This window comes from Canis lupus, chromosome 37, assembly GCF_048164855.1.
Source record: "Canis lupus baileyi chromosome 37, mCanLup2.hap1, whole genome shotgun sequence".
In the NCBI taxonomy this organism is placed as follows: domain Eukaryota; kingdom Metazoa; phylum Chordata; class Mammalia; order Carnivora; family Canidae; genus Canis; species Canis lupus.
In genome coordinates, this window is record NC_132874.1 from 21602736 (window position 1) to 21621644 (window position 18909).

The following is an 18909-nucleotide window of genomic DNA, read 5'->3' on the forward strand; positions in this document are numbered from 1 at the left end:
TTAATATAGTTAGTTAATAGAGAAATGATTTTGAAAAAATCTAACTATAAAAGGACTGCCAGAAATTTCAAAACCATTTAGCTTCTAGTCATTGAGAAATACAAATAAAAAGGTAACATTTCTATCAGGTAAACTAAATTTTTTAAAAAAGATTTTATTTATTTATTCATGAGACACACTGAGAGAAGGAGAGACACAGGTGGAGGGAGAAGCAGGCTCCCTGTGGGGAGCCCGATGTGGGACTCGATCCCAGGACCCTGGGGTCACGACCTGGGCCGAAGGCAGACGCTCAACCACTGAGCCACCCAGGCGCCCTTGAATTGATCTGTTGTGTAACACCCAACACTGGCAAGGAAATGCTGGGATACCCTTTCAGGTACCGCTGGTGGGAGTGAATGCTTGACTCCGACAAAAGCTTACAATGTTCACAGCTTCCAAACCAGTAATTTCACTGTATTAAAACAAACAAAAACTCTCTCTTAAAAGGGGGAGGACAACCAGAGAATAGGTCACAGTACTGTAACTGTGTAGCTTTAATTAAGACTTTTAGGGGCTGCCCGGGTGGCTCAGTGGTTTAGCACCTGCCTTCGGCCCAGGGCGTGATCCTGGAGACCCAGGATCGAGTCCCACATTGGGCTCCTTGCATGGAGACTGCTTCTCCCTCTGCCTGTGTCTCTGCCTCTCTCTCTCTCTATCTTCTCTCTCATGAATAAATAAAACCTTAAAAAAAAAAAAAAAAGACTTTTAGGAGAAGAGCACACCGTTCCATGCACGACTATTAGGCTCTCATTGAAATCAGGTTGTTCCCAGGTGTGCCCATGATTATTATACTTCAGTGTGACCTACTCTTTTGCATGTATCAAAATTATGAAAGAAAAACGCAATTAAAAGATAAATAAATCACCTGTAAGGGTTAGGTAGATTTTGAAACAATATAAGATATAAAACAGTTATTGGTTACATTTATAAAACTGTTTTGATAATATGGGGAAATGCTCCTAATTTACAGAAAGCAGCACATAAATACATAACACCCTTAATACATAAATCACGTTAAATGTGAGTGTACAAAAATTAGGTGCGCACATGGAGGAAATAAGTCTGGAATTTTGGTTGGTGCATCTCAGACCCATACTTATATACTATCTCTACTGTCTCTACTAAAATATATAGTTGTTGGCTTGTTAATGTTTTCTTATTACAGTCATTCCATCAGGCTAACTTTCTGCTTACTGAGAAATGAAGGTTGTAAGTGCTTTTCCTGTAACAGTATTTGCAAAGCACTTAAAACAATATCCAGCACACTGGAAAATAGAAATAAATCTTGGGTAAGTGCTAATTTCTCAAGGAGCTTTGTATTTTGTCTTTGTAAAATGAGGCCCCTTTACTAGTTATAAAATCCAGAATAAAACTTTTTTTTTTTTTAAAGATTTTATTTATTTGAGAGTGACAGGGTGGGGATGTGGGGAGAAGCAGACTCCCCACTGAGCGGGGAGCCAGACGTGGGGCTCAATCCCAGAGCCCTGAGATCATGACCTGAGCCAAAAGCAGATGCTTAACCAACTAAGCCACCCAGGAACCCCATTCAAAATTAAACTCTTAAAACGAATCCACATACACATACAAAAATACCCAAAAGAATTTTGACTGAAAGGAGCAAAATTGAGGGAAACTTACATACAAGGTTATCAAAACATACTGCGCAACTCCAGTAGTCAGAAGTCTGTGACACTGCAGAAGAGATCAATTATTCAATGGAGCTGAATAGAAACTTCAGAAATTTATGGAAACTTAATATATGCTAAGTGGTAGCATTTTCAAACAGCAGAAATTCAATAAAATAGCGGGAAACTGGCTATTTCATACAGTAAAATTTTAAGTTCAATCCTATGTCCCCAAACTGTAAATATTATTTTTCCAATACAATAAACTAACTAAAAGAAAACTATAAAAATATAAAAAAATACAGGAGGGTGTTTATCATGTTGCTGTAGGAAAAGGACTTCTTGATCAAGGCACAAGTCAGCAGTAATAAAGAAAGAAGACAGTTAACTATCAAAATAAAAACATTCTGTAGAGCAAAAGATACATATATTTAAAAGTTATGGCAGGTAGTAGGGTTAGGAAAAAACACTGCCAACACGGGACTACGATTTATAACATGCCTGATTAAGAGAATCACAAAGCATATTTTGTCCATTCGATTAACGAAACTTAAAGACTGGTAATAAATAATCAAAATTGATCTACCTACAGGAAAACAGGTATTCCATTTGAGGGCGCACAGCTCAACTATTTGGAAGGTCATCTAGTGCGAGAAAGAATTTTTAAGTACGTATATTTCCGGACCCAGTAGTCCTGTCTACACACACGTATGTGCAAGTATGCTGTGAAAGTTCAGGAGGGAGGAGGAGAAAACAGATGTCCCCTTTTCCGTCTGCAATTATTTATTATTACTAGCCTAAGAGCAGGTGCCACCCAAACTGGAGCTCCTACTCATGGCTTAAAAGAGTGATTTTGACATTGAAGACTGGGCCGCTGGGCAGTGACAAAGAGGGTAAACTAGGGGTGTCTGTGAAGCAGGGTACTGGGATCTGAGACCAGGGACTCAGCTGCTCTCTTCATTGTCTCCCCCTTTTCAAATGGATTCCACCTCAAAGCCGCACGCAACAAGCTGACACCAACCCCACTTGGCAGGTCTGCAGGACCTGTTCCCAGGCCTCAGTCCGCCTGTCTGCCCTACTCCTCTCCTAGGAAATCCTCAGTTAGTTGAAGTAGAATTTCCTTGAATTCTAAATTCCTTCGCCTTCTCTGGTTGGCCCTGTCTGTATACTCCATAGGACAGTAAAACTTCCGTTCAGTTTCATTTTCTAACAGGTTCAAGTCAATTACTTAATGGTTCTTTTTTCCACCTAATTATTTCAACTCTAAAATAATTCACTAAGCATAAAAAAAGAGTTGCTTACACAAAGTTTAAGAAAATGTATTACTCCAATATTTTCAGGAAATGCTGTTTTATTCCGAAAGCTTTGCTGAGAAAAATTTTAAATGTGGAAATAAAGATAATTTGAATGCCACACAGACCTGCCAAAAGCTAATGTTCACTGTTATTAGAAATAAAAATACTTAACAAATCATAGCACCAACAATCCTGTTCACAAGAAATGTTAAGACAAATTCTACCAAAAGGTCAAAAATCAAATTATTACATTCTATTAACATCTGATATCAAACCAAACCCAAATAACACAAGGAAAAAAAAATGTGTGGGTCAATCTCACTTGTATTTCTTTTCTTTTTTTTTCCTTTGAAGATTTTATTTCTTTATTCATGAGAGACATACAGAGAGAGAGAAGCAGAGACATAGGCAGAGGGAGAAACAGGCTCCCTGTGGGGACTCGATCCCAGGACCCCAGGATCGCACCCTGAGCCAAAGGCAGACGCTCAACTGCTGAGCCACCCAGGTGTCCCTCTCACTTGTATTTCTAAACAAATAATTTAGCAAACAGAATCCATACACTGGCAAAAGACTAAATGGTGACCAAGTAGAGTGTGCCCTAGGAATACCACGATAATTCGACATTAGAAAATCTATCACTACCATCAAAAAGCAGGAGAAAAAACTATCAGTGGATGCTGAAAAGCATACCATCAAATTAAAAACCCACTCATGATTTTAAAAAGTAATAAACGCCTTTTACCCAGAAAATCTGGATGGAAAAATATCTACTACAAAGTATTTTTGGAAACTATCATACTTTAATGGTGAATTATCAGAAGTACTCCCCGTAAGTGAAGAAGATGACAGCAATGTTATCATACTACTATTTATTCAACACTGTCCTGGAAGTTCTCAGCCTACATTAGATGAGAAAATGAAATGGATGTATGAATACTAGGAAGAAAGTATAAAACCACAATTAATTAGAGGGCATATGATTGCCTACTCAGAAAATCCTAGAGCTCTAACAGATAATTAAAACTATTAGCGTCCAGCAGAAGCAGGTACCAGATTAACACGCCAAAAAAAAAAAAAAAAAAAACACAGATATACTAAGAATCCATTAAAAATCAATCTTTTCAGGGGGATAAAAGGTACAGCACAGGGAATACAGTCAATGGTAATATAATGGCATTGCATGTGACAGACGTTAGCTACACTTGGGGTGAGCACAGCCTAACAGACTTGTTGAATCACTATGCCATACATCTGAAACTAATACAACATTGTCAACTATACTTCAATAAAAATATACATAATAAAAATAGACAAACAGATTTTCAAAAATGCCACTCATAATAGCTAGAAAAATTAGCGAAAAATAAACCTAACAGAAAATAAGTAAAACTATAATGCAACCCACACATACATAAATACATCCATATATGCAACCAGCAATAAAGCTTTACTGAATGACTTAAGGCTGAAATAAATTGAGAGAAATACCATGTTCAGGAATAAATATCAGAAGGCTTGACTTCTCCACCCAAATTAATCTAGAAATTCAATACAATCTCTTGCCATGAAAACCCTAAGAGATTTTTTTTCACAGAACCTGACAAACTATTTTAAATTTCCTACAGAAGACAAATGTAAAATTTCTTTAAAAGTCGATATAATTTAAAATTACCGCGAAGAGGGAAACTGGGCAACTTGATAAAGCTGCAGTAATCAAAACAATTCTATAAAGAATTAAAAATATGCAAATTGATCCATGAACAAAAGAAGAGTCAAACTGATACAGCCACTTTGGAGGGCAAATTCAGCAGCATCATTAAAACGTTCACACCCCTCCATCTAGTTATTTCACTGACACGTGCACACAAGATATGCCCTGGAGAGTTCACTGCCAAACTGGAGGTCTCAAAAAAACCAAAAAGCTGCCAACAGCCTTAACGTCCCTCACTGGGGAAATGACTGGCCATTTAACAACAGTCCAGAAGGGAGTGGGGCGGCTGCGAGGGAAAGGAGGAGCCGGGCCTAGGGAACGCCAGCGGGACGGACAGTCTCCAGGGCAGCTTGTTGGTGGAAATACACAGCATCAGGCCACAGGCGGAAATTTCCAACACACGCCGGCAGCATTAATACACGTACACAAAACCACGTACGTACGAAAACCTAAGGACGCTGTAAACGGTAGATTCTGGTTGACAAATGTACGTAGTCCTGTATATCTGCCGCAGAGGCAGTCCTTTGCTGGATATACCACGTTCCAGCTGCTTCTAGGGTTTTTTTGCTATTACAAGTGAAGCTGTTATGAACTTCTATGTTTAAACAAAAAAAAATGCAGATTCCGGCTCTCAACAGGTTGGCAGTGGTACCTGGACTTCTGCATTTCTAACCAGCGCCCAACGAGACCCTGGCGCTGCTGGTGTGCGGACCACACAGAGGAGAGGGAGGTGCACAGGCGACCCAGAGGCTCCAGGGGAGCTGGACACCAAGGAGGACCGAAGCGGGACGGGGTGGCAGGGAGACCATCCGACCATCCGCAGGACTAAAAGGGGGCTTCAGCCTTACTTAACAGCGTATTTAACAAGAATAATGCGGTCATGTACTGTGCATTAAAAGCTAGTTTTAAAAAACCCATACAGACCATTTTTGAGTATACAGTTACTGAATTCTAGGAATTGCATGGCGCCAAGTACACAGAGAGGGTCAATTAACACTGGCCACCTCTGCTCCTCAAATAATACTCAGTAATTGGCCAGAAGAGAAGAGCAGCTGAGGGAAATTAATTGATGACCTGGTGGTGACAGCCCACAGCTACAGCAGAGGTACTTTTTTCAAAAACACTAGTTTAAATCAGGTGTTCTAGTCTTAAATTTTTTAAACCTAATAAGTTTATTAAAAATAAACAAGTGCTATTTCTACCTTTAAGTAGCATCTATGCAACATAGTTCGGGCGTTTTTCACCTGGCCTACTAGGCTTCATCTCTACCACATATACTTGCTAATTAATCCTTCCAGAGGAAATCCTTCTTAACTACTAAAGAATTAACAAGCATGCAGAAGTGTCCCTTCTGTAATGACAACTATGAAAAAGTCTCCAGGCCTGGCCCCTGCCAGAGAGAGGACCTGAAGCTGAAGCTTCATTAGCTCCCAGTAAATTGGCCTCTCTGTGGCTGCCCTGACAGGAGATGGTAGGCACTGACCAGCCATTTCACTGTTTATTGAAGGAGCTGTCTGCGGTAATTGAATGTACAGAAATGGCCACTCAAGTTAACAGCGGGACTTATACATTTTATTATATATGCCAGGGCAGAAAAGGATTTTGGTGGAAACACATTCATGAAGTCATAATAAATTGGGAAAACAAAGTCGCAAATCTAGCAGCGAATCATTCCATACAGGCATGGCAATGATGAAATCTGAAAGGAACTCTTAGTTAACTAGTACTAGTCACATAATCACAGAGAATCATCAAACCATCAAATATGAGGATCAAATAACTATGAAAAGCAGTATCCTCTGAGGAAGCAGAAGATAATTTCTTTCTTTAACCCATTCTAGTTGAGGAATCATTTGGAAGGCAATGCTTGACTTGTCTTTGGTAGGAAGTACATTGCAAACAGGGAATAGCAAAGGGTTAGCAATGGTGCATTTAGAGAACTGTGTATTAATTAGAACCTCACTCCCTAGGCAAGAGGGAGTCATTAAGGTAAAAATAAATGCCATAATCAAAGTTGAAAGACAATGTGTGTTGGGGGAGAGGTGTAGTTGACAAAAAAAAAAAAATCACCAACAGCTGACGTACAGAAGAACGTAAAAGTCAGAGGATACAGAGAACCAAAATCTGATAGAAAAATTGGAAGAACAGATGAACAGGCAATTCATGTAAAAAGATATTTAAAATATTAATGTACATATTTTAAAGTCACTAAAAGATAAAAAACAAGTCAAACGTGAAAAATTACTGAAACTCTTTAGAAAAATTCAAGTTAAAAACACTGAGATAATACCAGTAAAATAGTAAGAAAAAAGCAGGACAATACATTCTGCTGGAGAGGCTGCAGGGAAACAGGCCCTCTCACACCTTGATGCTAAATGCAAAGTGGGGCAACCTCCTCGAAGGGAATTTGGCAACAGCTAACAAAACCACATCTGCACTTAGCTTTCTTTCTTTCTTTTTTTATTTTTTTTTAAGATTTTATTTATTTATTCATGAGAGACACAGAGAGAGAGAGGCAGAGACACAGGCAGAGGGAGAAGCAGGCTCCATGCAGGGAGCCCGATGTGGGACTTGATCCATGGACTGCAGGATCACGCCCTGGGCCGAAGGCACGCTAAACCGCTGAGCCATCCAGGAATCCCCTGCACTTAGCTTTCAACCCAGTGATTCCTCTTCTAGGAACTTATACTGAGGGCAGGCCCCCAACCATATGAAAGTACACACACAAAGGTTATTCACTACAGCACTGTACGTAACTGCAAAATGTCAGAAACATTCCACATGCCATACACAGGAAGGTGGCTGACTCACCTATGGAACATTCACACAACGGAGCTCCTACGCAGGTACTCTAAAAAAGTGGGGATGATCTCTATGAACTGTTTGTGGAGTGATTTCCAAGACATCCGCTAAGGGAAAAAAAAGCAAGGCACAGGAGTATCTACAACAGGCTACTCTTCTTGTAAGAAAGAAGATATAAGGAAATACATATGTATCTGCTAATTTGTACAGAAGATATACATGAAGGAAAGTCAGAAATGAAAGAGGATGGTGACCCACAGAGGGTGGGTGGGAAAAGAGGGCAGCATGGCGGAATGGGAAGGGGGTAGTAGGAACGAGGTGGGGAGGGCCATTTCTCATCATCCCCTTTTGCACAGCTCCCACTCCTAAAGCGGAAATAGTGTTTCACATACCCCAAAATAAACAATTACAATCCACCAGGATACTGGAGAACTCACAATGGAACACACACAGTGATACATGAATCTAATTGTATGACAAACTATTAATCTACAGCTTTAGTTACTACACAGAAAGAGATAAAGGGAAAAATAAGTTTGGAAAACAGTTATTTTTACTAGGATACCAAAAGGCCAAAGACAAAAGGAACTGTGTACAAAATCCATACTCTACAGTTTAGGAATCAGCAAGCTTTTTCTATCAAGAGCCAGACAATAAATATTTTCAGCTTTGCAGCCCATATGCTCTCTTTTGCCACTGTAGTGAGGAAAAACCATAGACGATATATAAACAAATGGGCGACTGTATCCCAATAAAATTTTATTTACAAAAACAGGAAGTGTGCTGGATTTGGCCCATGGGCCACACTCTGGTTTAGTTAGTAAAGCTCTTTCTCACCTAGCTTGGGTTAGCAACTCCAAACTCCTAAAGTTGAGTGAATATATGATAAATAATGAGGACCAGGTTTCTCACTTTCGGGGCAAGAAGCTAGAAATAAGGAGAGGAGAATAGTTACAGTGAATGGTAAGATGCTGGCTGAGAAATGGAGGTTTATCAGCTTGAACTCTTTTCAATACAGACCCAGACAGATCCACGACAAGATGTGTGGGTCTGTGGGCCAGTATACATACACACATACAGCTCCGTCCACCAGGAGGGTCTAGACACAATGACACCCCAGTAGCAACAAGCACACCTTGCGCCCAGATCAGGGTTTTTAAACGTCATTCTCCAATGAAACGAATCACGGCTGTTTGGAGAAGTGGCTGATTCCTGTGCTGGGGCAAGGAAACTTCAAGTCGAGTCCCGAGCACCTTGTGGTAGCTGAGGGAAATGCTCAAAAAAAGGGAGGGAGGGAAAGTGACCAAAGGACACAGAAGCCACACGCAGGAACTTTCAGCGGCCAAAAGCAGAACAACGGGACAACAGAAGGAGAGTCCAGGATTATAACCCAGGGAATGTTTAAAGTAGGGGATTCCATAAAGACAGGTGTGACTGAATGAATGTATACGGGGGGGGGGGGGGGGGGGGAGCAACAGCTCTTCCCAGAAAATTTCCCAACTAATAAATGGGAAAGAGAGGTAAGGGCAACAGAAATCCCCGTTAGGTAGTCAGCAAGGAAAAACCACCGCAGGCCAGAGCCACCGCTGGAGCGTTCTAGTCCGCGGGCCGCGATGTTCCATCTGCCTTGTCTCAATGCGACCTCCCCCCACATATGTATTAATTACAAGGCACAAAGAGTTACTTACCTGGCAGACACAGCTTACCCAGCCATCGATTTTACCGCCACCGGTAGTAAGACGACGGCATCCTATACCCTCCTCCTGATGTGATGCACTGGAAAGGGGACACGGGCTGGATTGTGTGTCCGCCGCCCCCCCCCCCCGCCCTCCCCAAGTCACTATATTGAAGTCCTAACGCCAGAACCACAGAAAATGACTGTTTAGAGACAGGGTCTTTGAGAGAGGTCACTAAGTTAGAATGAGGCTGTCAGGACGGGCCCCAGTGCAACCCGACGGGTGTCCTCAGAGGAGCGGGAAGTGTGGGCCCACAAGAAGCCAGGCACACACGTATGCAGAAGCCGGAGCGGAGGCAGCCGAGAGCAAGCCCAGGAGAGAAGCCGCAGAAGAAACCAAACCTGCCGATCAGCACTTCAGCCTTCAGAGCTCTGAGGGAGAGAGAGCGTCTGTGGCCTAAGCCCCCGCGGCCCTATTGTTAGGGTAGCTCCGGCAGGCTGGGGCGGGGGACGCGCACTCTTCGCGCCCAACCCTGCCCCAGGATGCGGGAACCCGAATTTAACTGCGAAAAAACACAGAGGAAACTGGAATTTAGGGACGCTCTACGAAGTAACTTACAAATACTCTTCAAAGATGACAAGGTCAAGAAAGGAAAGACTGCTACAGATTAAAGAGAGCTGACGACGAAACACAATGGTGAATCCTAACAGAAAAAGGACATTAAGAGGAAAACTGGCAAAATCTGAATAAAGTCCGTAGTCTGTCGACGACTGCTAACTGTGCTGGGGTTATGTGGCTATGGAAGATGCTAAGATTCAGGAAGTTGGGTGAAGGGTACATGAGCACTCCGGATCACTTTCTGTAACTCTCCCGGAGTCTAAAGTAACTCCAGAATAAAAAGTTAAAAAGACTCTTTAAAAAAATGTTGAGCCAGTAAGATAATTGGGTAGGGGGATGCTAGGAACGGTTTTTAAATTTTAGAAAGATCACTCGGGAGCAACGTGGAGGAGTTACTAATTTACTGTCACTCGGTTCCAAACTCTGCTTAGTCCTGTCTTTGTGACACAGGAGCAGGACAAGGCACACATTCCTCCTCTGCCGACAGAGGGTGCTGCAGGGCCACTGCCAGAAGGGACCCTCCCTCTTCCTACCTCCTCCTCCAGCAGTGGGGGCGGCACCAGCTGGGGGGGGGGTTGGGGGCCTTCGTGCACCACTCCCCCAAAGTTGGGGGTCAGGCGAAGCTCCTTTCATGCCCCCCCCAGGGGTTTCCCTGGGCCTGAGTCTTCTCCATCCCCAGCTCTCACCTCTCACTGATGGGACCCCCTCAGATTACCTGTGTGGCTTCAGAGTCCTGACTGGACTATGCCTGACTCAAGTCCTAGCACCACTTCCCCTGGCCATGACACCAATTACATTCCTTTCTCCTTTAACCAACCACATACCTTACCCTAAAGGAGCAGAATAGATCTGTGCTGCCACCACAGCTGGATTAACAGGAACATCACGCTAGGTTTTAGAAATTCAGAAAGTAAGCAAAACTCACTCATCACTTTGAAGGGAAAAAAGTTAACTCACTCGTCAATTAGCATATTAATAGCCTTAGTATCTTGTGATACACATTAGTTTACATACATTATTCCCAGTCGAAAGCACTTTCTAGTCTACTTTTTTTGTGGGCAGTTTGACATTTTGATTAAAATCTTTATTCCAGCTAAAACCATTGTTAACTAAGAAGCCACTATGAACAACTTCTCTCTTTAATATTCAAAACAGAACTTAATGTGCAATCCAATGTCAAATGCGTAGAGACTACCTTCAAAATAGTCAAGGAAAATCTCTGTATCATCTCTTCTAAAAGGAAACCAAAAAAAAAAAAAAAAAAGAAGAAGAAGAAGAAAGAAAAAGAGTATGAAGAGTAACCTGGATCACACGATAAAACATAGAAATGTGACAACTATATATGCTAAACGGGCCAATAGTTCTACAACATTTTTCAATTTTATGTTTTCATTTAAGTGATGAACTAAAAAATAATCCAATTATTAAGTCTAATTACTCTTCTGGAGGGTTAATTTGCCACTGAAAGACATTTTCTCAAAGAACTAGGAATTTCTATAATTAGTATGGGATAGAGAATATATCTAGAGATGAGCATAAGAATTTCTTCCTTTACTAGGCTTTTGGATGTTAGTCAAGTCTGAGAAACAGTGCCAGAAAAAGATCAGAGGAAGTGAGTGCGATCTGTCGTTAACAGGGACGGGGAGAGAGTGATAGGTAGGTCCCACTAAGATTAATCATGGGAGGTATATTTTAAATTTACTAAAAATCTGAGCAAATCAAGCAGCATGACCCATCACCTTCTTGGGGTTGAGTACCCCTAATGGGGTACTATAGGTCAGAAGAATGGGGTCAGAGGTCTCTGAGATCTGAACTGTAATTCTATTTCAATACTTGACTCTGCTTCAGCTCTAAACGGGGGTGATTAACATCTGCCTTGCAGTGATGTAATAAGGAACATGAGTTACCTTCCTAGAGTTTTGCACTTCATCATAATTCAGTAATTAGCTTCTCAGTGTCAGTTATGGTATCCTTGCGTATGAAAGTGAAAGAGGTGGATGAGGCAAGATTATTGCCAAAGGACTTTTCTCGCTATAATATTCTACAAACTTGTGAAATGTGGGGAGTGACCTCTGTCACCCAGATCTAATAACATCAGTGTTACACTTCTCTCCTTTTATCCTTACTGGCTAGTCTGTAAGTGACCCAAATCCCAAGCTTGGGGAAAATTACAGATCGTGCATTGGTTTCTTGAGGGGGAAGACAGCAAACTTTGAAAACAATGGTATTTCAAAAACCACAAAGTTTAAGAGAGCAAAGCATGCTAAGCAATCAGACAAAACACAGAAAAAGACAAATTTCAAGAAAAAAAAACATGAAATTTTCACATTTTCACCAATATGGTAGCAAAATACCTTAAAAAGGCCTCCTAGAACAATAAACACACAAGCAGAAAACTAAGATATTTTAAAAATACTTTTTGAAATGCATCACTCACAAGTTGGCAAGAAGGGAAATCTTCAAGAACATAAAGATAAGAATCCAAAAATCCAGAAAGGTGAGCCAAATAGGAAGCCAGAGAATAGCCCCAAGGGCATCCACTGATGCTTGGTGATCTAGAGATCAGGAGACAGCCTGTGGGACGTAGAAAGTGATCTCAGAGACCCACAAACACAGGCAAGATCGCAAGCTACTCTCTCAAGTGAGTGACAAGGGGACAGAACAAGGAAACGCGTTTTTAGCAATCTCAGCTAGAAGAGGAAGTTGGTGAGAGGAGTCTCACCCGCATTCCAGACTTCAGAGCAGGATAAAAGCCCTGCTCCACCTCAAGAAAGGAGGAATGATGGGAGAATGAGGACAGCAGGCTCTCAATATCCCCATTGCCTTAATAAAAACCAAAAATCTTCAGTTATTAGCCAAAAGAAAACAAGGCACCCCACAAACTACAGAATACTATTGAGAAGGCACAAATCACTGGAAGCTACAAGACGGAGATGTACCAGGGTCTGTGCAGGAAGGAGAGGGAAGCAACAGGGCACCTGACTGAGGCAAACAGAAGAACCACAACATTATCAACAGGTACCCGCTGGAAAACACTGAGCCCTGGTGAGAACAACAATCAGAAGTGGAAGGAACTTCTGCACAAGGGAACTAGTCAGGTCCGAGGGGACTAGGGTTGTCTAGGCTGAAAAGCTCTTGAAATCAGCCAACTCAGGTTCCCTTTATGAAGGAAACCTGCTGAGAACAGAATACAAATTGGGGAGGACAGGGACACTGGGGAAAATGGGCAGAGAAGGGCCAGATGACAGTGGAGGGGTAGGGACAGCAGGACAGAGCCGGATCTCAGGAAGCACCATGCCATATTTTCAAATACGACAGAAGAGGGAGCTCTGGAGCTGTGACTTCAGAAACCTTTCCTGACCCATCCCCCCTCCTAAAGTACAGAATGACTAATTTCAAATAAGATTGAACAATAGAAAAAGGATAGTAGTCAAACTTCATACAAACATACTATAAGAAAAAAAGAAAAAAAAAGAATGAGGACTAGGACGACGCTACCAGCCACAAAAGCACAGCAGGAAGACATGCTCATAAATCAGATAAACCGTATCCTAGTATTTCAAAACAAATGAAAATTGCCAATTTTCTATAATAGGCAGGAAGAATGAAGAGATCATATGAATACCCATTGAGAACAATAAAAAAGGGGGAATTTAAAAAATCTAAAGACAATGTTTACAAAAGCTAGGGAAAGAGTAAGTCTTAAATGCTATAACCGGGTAAGAACTATTGAGTATAGAGTATGTGGTTTCTTGAGAGCACCGCAAACCCCAGAGCTATGGCTGCAAAACTGGTGGCAGAAAAAAAAAACAAAGCCTTACCAGCTAAAGGTGCCAGGTATCAGAGTTTAGAGTTGGGGAAGCAACCAGAAATTCAGAGCTTTCTGACAGCACAAGAACTGTAGAAATGACACTCAAATTCGGAGCATAAAATGCTAAAATCCCCGGCTGACAGCTGAATTACATATGCTCAGAGGAAACCACAAACAGCATGCCGAAAAAGCAGTCAGGGACCAGAAAGAAATCTTCTTTTGAAAGAGTAATATGGAGCCAAATCTGTGAATCTGATGCTTTTTCCCAATTGTGCTTAGCTAGGGTAGTAGAAAGCTTGAAATACCAGGATGGTGCCCAGAGCTGATAGGCCAGTTAGACACTAGGGAAATCCCCCAAAGAAGGACAACCTCAGAGACTAAGTCCATCTCTACGCACATGCTTCCTGACTTCTGAATCTTACAGGCAGAGGAGACCTAAAGGACGTCAGACTAAAGAAACATAAGCAGAAAGACCTAGAAACAGATTTAAGTAGCTGCATAACACAGTGAAAACTAAACTTACAGTTTGACTCCAAGCAAGTTAACTGTCTGTATAATAAAACCCAATAATCCTCAGAAGAACACAGAAGAGTTCAGAGTCACCACATTATCTAATTTTCAACTAAACAAGGAAAACAAGAAGAAAGTATGACCCGTGAGCAGGTAAGAAGACAATCAATAAAAACTGATTGCAAGACAGCCTGGATGTTGTATTTAACAGACTTTGAAGCAGCTACCATAAATATTTCAAAATATTGTAAAAATGTCATCAAGGAATTGAAGGGCAATGTGGTATCAATGAGTAAACAGGGCAATATCAACAGAAAAACAAATAAACATTTACTAAAATGAACTCACTAGATTGGCTAAACAGATTGATCTGCCATCTGTAACGAAACTTGTATATAGAAGAATCTGAATAAAATAAAAAGAGATGGATGAAAAATAAGTAGAATTCAAAACCATAAGTGACAATAGAGATGAGCACAATAACTGGAAGCCCAGGAGAGAAAGGAGAAAAAAGTAACTGAGATGTAACCTTTGAGAAATCTCCCCAAAGCTCAATGTACTAAAAGTGAAATAAACACAAATAAAACTACTAACCTGCATCTTAGCCATTCTGCTAAAATACAAAGATAATCTTGAAAGCAGCTAAAGAAAACTGACATGTTATACACAAGAAATATGACAAATGATAAGAATGTGGACTGACTTCTCACTGGGAACTATGGAAGTTTGAAGACACTGGGACCACATATTCAAATTGCCAAACGGGGAGAAGAATCCTGTCAACAAAGAATCTAATATCCAGTAAAAAAAAAAAAAAAAAAAGATTTTTAAAGATAAAGGTGAAACAAGGACATTTTCAAATAAAAAACAATTTATCACCAGATCTGTACTACAAGAGATGCTAAAGAAAGTTCTCTATTCCAAATGGAAATTACACTAGATGGCAACTTGGATCTACAAGAAAAAAGGAAGAAAGCCAGAAATGGTAATTATGTGGGCATACATAACATGTAATTTTTTAGTGTCTATAAAAGAGACAGCTTAAAGCAAAAATTATAACATTATTGTCAGGTTAACGAGGTATACTGACATAACACATATGACAATACTGAGGACGGGGGGAAAAATGGAAATGTGTTACTGAACTAAGTATTCAGATATAATACAGTATTAGAACAATAATATGAAGAGTAAGAAGAAAGTAGAGATATACTGTTTGAAAAACTCTTGTGTTTTACTCAAGATGATTCAATATTAACTCTAAATAGATTGAGATATAGCTAAGAGGCAAACTGTAATCCCTAGAGAGCAACACACACCACCCCTTCAAAAAAAGCAAAGAAAACCAACAGACGAATTAAAATAGAATTTAAACACTTTAATACAAAAACCAAAAAAAGAACGAATAATGACAAAACTCTCTCCCTGAAAAAGCACAAATGAAAGACCTAAGTACAACCATAGCAGTAACTATTTTAAATGTAAATGTACTAAACATTCTCATCAAAGGCAGAGATGTCAGATTGGATTTTAAAAAGTGCAAACTCCAATTATATTCTAGTTTCCAAAAAATCCTTTAAATATAAAGAAAGAAACAAACTAGGAAACTGAATAAATATATACCAAGGTTGCAATAAATATATTAATGCAAAACAAAATAGGGGCACCTAGATGGATCAGTCGGTCAGGTGTCCAACTTGTGATTTCAGCTCAGGTCATGATCTCAGGGTTGTAGGATCGAGCCCTGTGTGGGGCTCTTTACATAGCAGAGAGGGCAAAAAGAGACATTTCATGACTTAAAAGATTAATAGAATGGCAGATCTGCCAACGTTATAACTATACACACATCTAATGACAGCTTCAAAATATGTGAAACAAAACCAGAAGTAAAGAAACAAAGAGGCAAATGCACTTCTGTGGTTGGAGATTTTCTCAGTAATTGATAAAACTGGACAAAACCAGTACAGCTAAAGCAGATCTAAATAATAACATCAACCTTAATTAGCTGGTATCTATAAAACACTCTGCCAGCAACTGAAGAATTACATAACCTTTTCAAGGGCACATAGAACATTCAACCAGGATGGTCTATATTCTGGGCCATTCCAAAAGACTAACATCTTACAGAAAATGTTCTCTGACTACAACAGAATATCAAAAAATCAAAAGTAAAACATCTAGTACATCCCCAAATATCTATAAAGTAAACAACCTAATTCTAAACAACCGAAGGACCAAAGAAAAAAAAATCACAAGGGAAATTAAAAACTATTTTGAACTAAACTGAAATGAAAGCATAGCAAATTTCACAGGATACATACAGCAGCAGGGCTTTAGGGAAATGTACAGCATTCAATGTTAATTTTAGAAAATAAAGAAAGTCTTAAAACAATGGCCTGAACTTTCACCTTATAAAATTAAAAAGAAAAGCAAATTACATCAAAAGTGGAAGATGAATAATAATAAAGAGTGGAAACTATTCATTAATAAGTTCAATACTTTAGATAAAGTAAATTCCTTAAAAGACGTAACACCAAAACTCAATAGAAAGTTTGAATAGCTTTATATGTTATTCAAGATAGTTAATATATAGTCTAATTAACCAACAAGAAAATTTCAGTACTACATGGTTTCACTGATAAATTCTATAATTCTATAAACATAATAAATGTTTATAGAATTTTATAAATGTTTATAGAATAATAAATGTAATAAATAACATGTAATAAATAATGTAATAAATAATAAATGTAATAAATAATAAATAAAAATAAATGTTTATAGAATGTCTATAAATTCTATAAACATAGATAAACATAGATAAATTCTATGTAAGAATCAAAAGCAACTTCAGGAAATAACCAATTCCAGAAAATAAAAGAATGCTTCCTAACTCTTCTTATGACATCAGCATAACTTTGACATGAAACAAGGAGAGAAAGTTACAGACCCGTGTATCTTCTGAACATTGACAACAATTCCTCAAGGCATTAACATTAAAAGGACTAAACATACTCAGATCTAAAGTATATCACATCTACTCTTAGACCCACTGTAATAAAACTGCAGAACTATCAAAGGTACGAGATCTTAAACTACTGGAAACTCAGATGACCTATAAATAGGGAAATATTTCTCATCAGCTACAAAACTAATAAAACTTACACTGAGCTAAAAAGCCAACAAAATTTACAACAGAAAGATTATCTACAGGCACATAAATACCAAGAGTTTACTATCCCAAATTTTCATTAAAATAATTAGAAGTTGTGGTTTGTTTTACTCCTAGCTATACACTCAAGAGAACTGAAAGCATTATGTCCATATAACTTCTACATGAATGTTCACTGCATGCAGCATTATTCATAACAGACAAAAATAGAAACAATTCAAATATGTATCAACAGATGAGTGGATAACCAAAATGTGCTATATCCAAAAAACAGAATATTATTCAGCCATAAAAAGAAATGATGTGCTGGTATACTCTACAATATGGATGAACCATGAACACATTATGTTAGCTTATTAGCATGTTATGAAAGAAGTCAGACAGAAAAGACTACATACTATATGATTCCATTTATGTGAAATGTCGAAACCTGTAAAGACAGAAAGTAAATTAATGGTGGTCAGGGGTACGAGGTGGGAGTGGGAATGGGGACTGACAGCTAATGAAAATGTTCTGAAATTAGACAATGGTAATGGTTTTATAGCTCTGAATATACTAAAAATTACTGAACTGTACATTCAAAGGAGAACTCTATGGTATGTGAATTATATCTTTAAAAAAAAAAAAAAGGAAAGAAAGAATAAAATAAAATTCAGGGGAAAAAAGCCCACAAAGAAGGGATAAACAAAACAGTATTCAAATATAATGTTAAAAATTTAAATAGCCTGAGATTTATAAAAAAAAATTATTAGTGTATTTTTGAAGGATAGAATAAATACAAGACAGTATTAATCTAGTGGAGGTAAAATTGGAGATTTCAATAGTAGTGTGTTGTGTCCCTGCTATATTCTCATGGAAGATAGACTAACTTAACTATTAGATACAGATCTCACTTTTGAGTACATTGAAAAAAAAAAAAACAAACACTTAAAGTTCTGGATGAGCAGAAAATGAGTAGACATATTCCCAAGGTAAAGAATGCTGACATTCTTGTCACATTTCAGAAGATGAGAAGTTATTGAATAATTTGATTATTCAGGAAAAGTTAAGCAGAGTTTAAAGAAATTAATGGCAACCACAAGGTCAAAGAATCTGTATATTCCAAACCAGTAAAGGAATAAACAGCAAATCCACACAGAATATTCTCTTAAACCAACAGCTGAAAAGAAAAAAATATGCAAAGGATATACAGCAAAATTAACAAGTCCAAATATTTCATAAATCCTAACAAAAATATTAAACTCATAAAAGACATCAATCAAAGTTTTTAAACTTACTATGCGTTGCTTACAAGACAGTTCTAGACAAAACCAGAGACTTTTTTAAAGAGGAAAAGATATGACTAGTAAATACAACCCAGGTAATATAACAATATAACTAAAGCAAGTGTATACAACATATAGAAACAAATTTTAAGAGAATAATTCGTTAATAGAGGAGTACTACATATTGAACAGTATAGTCAATATTTAATAAATTTTCATATACATGTATATAATATTTGAGCCCTGAATCAATTATTGAACTCTAACCCCAAAATAAAACTTCTTACAAGATCACAAAAGGAAACCTCCTCCATGATTTTCAAGGATTCATAAAAACCATTTTCTGACCACAATGCACTTTAGTTCAAAACCCATATTTCACCTT

General features: G+C 38.8%; 1 protein-coding gene across 6 annotated transcripts in view; it reads right to left on the reverse strand.

The window, feature by feature from the left end:
- Window positions 1-18909, reverse strand: part of CDYL (chromodomain Y like) — a 230733-nt gene that overhangs the window by 137320 nt on the left and 74504 nt on the right. The window lies entirely within an intron of this gene.